At 45.1% G+C, this 7,044-nt stretch overlaps 1 long non-coding RNA gene across 1 annotated transcript in view; it reads right to left on the minus strand.

Annotated features, from left to right (window-relative positions):
• The window catches only part of LOC116077306, a 22,468-nt gene extending 15,807 nt beyond the window's left edge, over window positions 1–6,661 (minus strand). The window contains exon 1 of the long non-coding RNA XR_004113205.1: window positions 6,270–6,661. This is a non-coding gene — a long non-coding RNA (uncharacterized LOC116077306). The remainder of the gene's footprint in view (window positions 1–6,269) is intronic.
• Between the last annotated feature and the right edge of the window lie 383 nt (window positions 6,662–7,044).

The following is a 7,044-nucleotide window of genomic DNA, read 5'->3' on the forward strand; positions in this document are numbered from 1 at the left end:
GGGGTGGCATTGGGGGTGACATTGGGGGTGGCATTGAGGGTGACATTGGGGGTGGCATTGGGGGTGGCATTGGGGGGAAGCTCTGTTCACACAGACACGCAGACCCCAGGGGTCCTACCCTCACGTTCCTTGCCTGATACTATAAAAGAAGACCGAGCTCCAAATGGCACAAAAGGTCACACAAGGAATCAGAAACACCGTGGCAGGGCATGAACTTCCAGAAAGCTCTGCTGTAACCCATCTCAGTGGCTGGAACACTTCTGTGGACCAGATGACTCACTTTGCCTGGCCAGGCCTGACCTGACCTGACCTGACCTTCAGATGACTCTGGAAACACTCGGGGAAAACCCCATGACAAGACACTAACAACAGAAAAACAACATAACCATCGTACAAGGCAGGAGTAAGCAATAAATAAAAATAACATGGTGGCAGGCAACTCTAACTGTCCCTCGACTGAGGTTCATCAGGGAGTATCTAAAATTGGCTCTTTATCCTCCAAAGAGCTCCCACCAAAGGTTTTGCCATTTTTTGTGATGCAATGCTGGAGACACACTGAGTAACATTCACAACACATCTAGAAAAATGCAACCTATACAACATTTTGGGGAAAATGGCTTCTGGGGTTGGAGACACAGCTCATCGTTAAGAGTACTGGCTTCTCTTGCAGAGGCCTTGAGTTGGATTTCCAGCACCAATTTGGTATTTCACAACCATATAATAGAACTCCAGTTCCAGAGGATCCAATGCTCTCTTCTGACCTCTGTGGGAACCAGGCATCCACATGGTGCCATAGGTTTATATGCAGGCAAATACTCATTCATAAAATATTTTAAAATAAAAAAAAATGTACAAGAATGGCTTTAGGGCTGGGCGATGGTGGCGCATGCCTTTAATCCCAGCACTTGGGAGGCAGAGGCAGGCGGATTTCTGAGTTTGAGGCCAGCCTGGTCTACAGAGTAAGTTCCAGGACAACCAGGGCTACACAGAGAAACCCTGTCTTGAAAAAAAAAAAAAAAAAAGAATAGCTTTAGGGCCTGGCATATAGCTCAGTGGTAGAACCCTATCTTGTGTGCCTGGGTTCCATCACCAGCACAAGTAAGTGGGTAGGCAGGTGGGAGGAGAGATAGATAGATAGATAGATAGATAGATAGATAGATAGATAGAGGTTGATAGATGATATAGATAGATATATAAATAGATGATTGATAGATTGTAGATAGATGATAGAGATAGATGTATAGATGATAGATGATAGAGATAGATATATAAACAGGTAGATGATTGATAGATTGTAAATAAATAGATAGATGATAAATGATAGAGATAGATATATAAATAGAAGGATAAATAGATAAATGATAGAGATAGATATATAAATAGATGATTGCTAGATAAATAATTAGATGATTGATAAATGATAGAAATAGATATATAGATAGATGATTGATAGATTGATAGATAAATGGATAGATGATTATAGATAGATAGATAGATAGATAGATAGATAGATAGATAGATAGAATTAACATGACCTTAAGGACCTGGTAAGGTACTAGCCTAGAATGCAGAGCCTTTATTCCATCCCCACCCCTGCCAAACTAACTAAACACTAAACAAATAAGTAAATAGATAGATAGATAGGTAAAAAACAAGTAAATAGATAAATAAATAAATGTAAATTAAATTGAAATGGCTGTAATGAATATGGTTATGGCTTGGCGGCAGGGAGCTTGCCCACTGTCCACAGGACCCTGGTTTTGACACACTCCCACCTCCAGCACTACAAAAAAAATTATATCAAAAAAATGTAAATAAATCAAAATGTCACTGTTGTCAGTAAGACACAGACTCTGGGAGGGAATGAGCCTGAGCTCACGGGGCAGCCATGTACTCTGCATCTATGCGGAGCTGGACAAGTCTCTACAAGTCTCTGGGTCCATTTCCTGGTGGCTAAAATGGAAATACTAAGGCATAGTGGTTAGAGCCTGGGTTAGAGATGGGAAGCCTGGCAGGACATGGCTGTATGGTGTGGGCAGCGGGCTGGCTTTGTGCAGGTTGTGCTTTTACACCTCAACTATGGCTATGGGCCTGAACCACAGTTTTCAGGTTGGTTCCATCCCCACTACAGCTAAACTACGCCCGAAGTAAACGAATCAAAGCGATTGGTCCCATCAAGCCTGCCTGAGAAAATTACATCTTGGGCTAGGGAGGGGGCTTTGATGGATACAGCACTTGCTGTGCAAATGTGACAACCAGAACCCAAGTAAGAGCCAGGCAGGAGTGAGGGCCGCCTGTAAGTCTGGAGTTCAGGATGCAGGGACAGGGGTCCCTGGGGCAGAGGGGCCAACAGGGTAGGTCACTCAGGGTTTGGTAAGAGTTGCTGTCTGAACAAACAGCGCATCAAGAGATAAAGGACACCCAACATCAATTCCAGGCCTCCGTGTGCATGCAGACACACATACACAGAGCACTCACACACATGTGTCTGCACACAAGCAATTATCACATGCTCATACACAAAAGAACACATGACCTTGCCGAGGGCCACTCTTTCATTCATCAGTGCCAGAACCCAGGACCATTGTTAATCCACAACTCAGACTGGAGGTTCTGGGGTTGTAAATGCATCAGAGGCCAAGAGTAACACTCACCTGTAATCCCAGCCCTCTGGAGGCTGAGACAGGAGGACAGAGAAGAGGAGAGCTACTGTGCTTAGAGAAAAGATGCCATAGGGAAACTAGAAAAGAGAAGGAACAGAGGACCTACCAGAGCAACACGTGCATTCAGACATGTTTACCAAGTTTACCATGTTTACGGGGCGAGGACCACACTGGAGACAGACACCAGATCCCTGCTGCGACCATCAAAGTGACTGACAGGCATCCTCCTGCATCACCAGCACCTAGGGGGATACCCAACTGAGGGAGTGCCACAGATACAAAAGAGAATGTGCCTCCCTAAGAGGGCAGGAGACACTGCCGAGGGAGGGACAGGATACGAGGGAAGGAATGGCGCTGAGGCTGGGGAGGAGCTGGTGTCAGACAGGGATTGCTGTCCACACTGTACAAATAACTAAGAAACACTAAGCAATAGATGAGTGCCCTTGCCTCCAAGCCTGACAACCTGAGTTCGCTCCCCTGGACCCACATGGTGGAAGAGAGAACCAAGTCCTAAAAATTGCCTGCTAACATCTATATGTGCCATGCACACACATATATATACACACACACACATACACACACATGCATGCACACACACGCACACACAGATAAAATTTAAAAAAAAAATTTAAACTAAATACCAAAATAATAAACCAGTCAATAAATGGGCTAGTGCAACAAGCAGACAGACCTCAAAAGATAAAGTACAAATGGTCAACAAACATAGGAAAAGACCTCTATCTTTCAGAGAAATGAACAGAGAAACTATGTTAGAGTCTAAGTCACCCCAGACAAAAAGGCACCAAGGAAGCAACAAACGTGGGTGAGGATTCAGGCAAAAGAGAACCATCATTTACTGTGGTGGGGATTTTAATCAGTCCAGCCACTACAGAACTCAGTAGGAAGGTTCCTCAGAAATAAAAAAAAAAAAAAAAAAAAAAAAAAAAAAAAAAGACCTACTCTATGACCCAGCTGCCAACATGATCATTACTGTTTCCTGCAGCACTATTCACAATGACCAATTGTGGTGCTTTGAATGAGAATGGCTCCCATAGATCTGAAGGCTTAGTCATCAGGGTGTAGCACTATTTGAGAAGGATTAGGGGTATGGCCTTGTTGGAGGCTGCATGTCACTGGGAGTGGGCTTTAAGGTTTCAGAAGCCCAAACCAGGCCCGGTGGCTTCTTTCTTCTGCTTCCCATGACTCTAGGGGTAGAACCCTCAGCTACTTCCCCAGCACCATGTCTGCCTGCATACCACCATGCTCCACACCATGATGATAATGGACTAAATCTCTGAAACTCTAAGCAAGCCCCCAAATAAGTGCTTTCTTTTGTAAGAGTTGTTTTTGGTCATGGTGTCTCTTCACAGCAATAGAATACTGACTAAGACACCAAGTTACAGAGCCAACTTTGGTGTCCCTTAACAGGAAAATGGTCCAAAAAATGGAGTTTATACACAGAATGGTAATTTTTTTTTCAGCTATAAAGAATGAAGTTGTTTGCAGAAAATGGATGCAACCGGAGACAGTCATATTAAGTGAATTAAGTCCGTCTCAGAAAGACAGACATTCCATGCTGTCTCTCATCTGTGGATGGTGCTCTTTACAGATACATAAAGGTATATGTACAGATGACACAGAAATGGAAGCTCAACTGTCTAGGGGAATGAAGGACACTTGTTGGAGGGGGAGAAAGGGAAGAGGTGTGGGGTGTGACAGAGAGAAGCTCAGTATATGAGGTGCCTGTGTGGGAGTCCTGTGTGACTCTATGATTGTTAATAGAAAGTAAGGGGAGTGGGCACTGACTGTGAAAGAGAATCGAGCCCCAGCTCCCAGTTGCCCAGGCAACAAGGTCCATCCTACAGGAAATTAGAATAAAAGGCCAAATGAGGTAAGGCACAGTTAGAGGAACTGCCGACACCAGGTCTGCCCTTGAAGCAGTTGGGGGTTGGGGGAGGATTGTGTGCAGCTGACAAAGGGGGAGTCCCCTCTATGGCAGTCTATGGAGTACTCAGGGGTCCTATCGCCCTTCACTGGGGTATGATGATGTGAACGGTGGTGGTCATGGCTGTGGAGCCCAACTACACAGGAGCAGGCCTGGGGCTCCACACTCACTACGGTCATCTCACAGCTGGGAAGATTTGATACTGAAGCCAAGCTCACACAGCTGTCTACCATAGAGGCAGATTTGACAGCTAGTGTCTTCCAGACAAAGCCAAAAGTCAGTGTCCAAGCAGGGTGTGGGGGTACACATGTAGAATTCCAGGCCTTAGGAGGCAGGGGGATTAAGAGTTTGAGATAACCCTGCTCTACAAAGCGAGTTTCAGGCCAGGCTCAAGTATGGTGTCAGTAATAACAAAAGATCTGTCTGCAAAGCAGGCAGCTCACTGAAAACCTTGAACGATGCAGTACAGACTCCAACAGGTGACCCATACCTTAAGACACAGGATTCTTCTCCAAAAGTAAACCCTTAGAGAATCTGAGAAAACAAGTATTCATCAACCAAGAACAGATTGCTATGAGAAAGGAACTTCACACACACACACACACACACACACACACACACACACACACACACGCATACACACACAAACACACATATACACATACACACATACATGCACACATATACACATACATGCACATACAAACACACATACATACAGGCACACACACAAACACACAAACACAAACATACAAATACATATCCGCAAACACACATACACACAGAGGCACACACAGACATACAAACATACAAACACATATCCACAAACACATACACACATACACACTCACACAAACACATACACATATATACACATACATATACACCCACACAAACACATATACACACAAACACACACATACACACACAACACACACAACACATACTCTCACACACACAGACATACACACACAAACACACACATACAAACACACACATACACACATACATATACACATACATACACACCCATCCAAGCACACACACACATACATGTTCACACAAACATATACACACATATACACATGCATCACACCCACACAAACACATACACACATACATACACACCCACACAAACATATACACACAAACATACACATACACACACAACACACACTCTCATACACACAGACATACACACACAAACACACACATACAAACACACACATACCCACACAAACATACCCACACAAACACATACACACATACATATACACATACATACACATCCATCCAAGCACACACACACATACATGTTCACACAAACATATACACATATACACATGCATACACACCCACACAAACACATACACACAGACACACACACATACACTTACACAGAGTGGTGCCTGCAGTGAGGAGACAGAGCAAAGAACAAAGGAACAAAGAAGTTACTGAGGTAGAGAAGGCAACAGTGGATGAAGACAGCGGAGAAGGAGAAGGCTAGCAGTCCAAGCAGAAGAACGAGCAGGAGCCACAGTTTGAGCCTGCCCTTCCACAGGAGCATGCATGCACCTGCCCACCCTCCAGACGAGTGCCTAATCTGTCCTTCCCCATGGGTCAGGGCACAGGTCGTCTGCTTTTCCCCTGACTGACCTCACCTTGAAAGTGACTCCTTATTCACCAGGGCGGGCAATGGAAAAAGAAAGGCATTGTGTTCTGGCTCACAGCCTCTTCCGTAAGGGTGGGGGAGGGACGGATGCCAGTGTCTAAAGCCCTGATTGATAGTCTGTGATTATGACCTAAATTCAGAACACCCAGGTGAGAGCCAGGTTCCAATGTTCTATGTTAGGAAGCCAACTCAGTGGATAGGGTGGGGCTGACCCTGGAAAATGGGATTTGTGAAAACTGAGCTTGGAGAGGGGACAGAGCTGATACATCACCCAGCGAGAACAGATCCCTGCCTCTGGGGACCACAAGCTCTAATTCCCTTAGCCAGTCTAAGCGGGAGGAAGGTTGACAACATGGTCAGCTTGGGCTACATGGGGACATAAATGAGCAGACTGTGACAGGATCAAAGTCCTAGGACACAGACAATGCCACACAAAGCCTGAGGCTGACTAGGTGACCCTGATGTAGGAAGGGGCCCTAAATCCCAGACAGGAAGCTTTATCTCAGAGTGGTAGAGTCACTTTTCCGGGGGCGGGGGGCAGGGTGTGTGCACCACACTCACAAAGGAACATCAACCTGGGAAGGAACAAAACTATAAAAGCTTTGAGGTCACAGAGACCTGGTTTGCATTTCTGCTTCTGCCACGTCTGGCTGTATGGCTGACATGTCTCTGGGACTTTCTGATCTCTTATTTCCTTGTATGAAAATAGAGGAATGATTTCACCCACAAAGCCAAGAGACTTCGAATTCCATCCTCTATGCACC

This window comes from Mastomys coucha, unplaced genomic scaffold (assembly GCF_008632895.1).
Source record: "Mastomys coucha isolate ucsf_1 unplaced genomic scaffold, UCSF_Mcou_1 pScaffold11, whole genome shotgun sequence".
Lineage (NCBI taxonomy): Eukaryota > Metazoa > Chordata > Mammalia > Rodentia > Muridae > Mastomys > Mastomys coucha.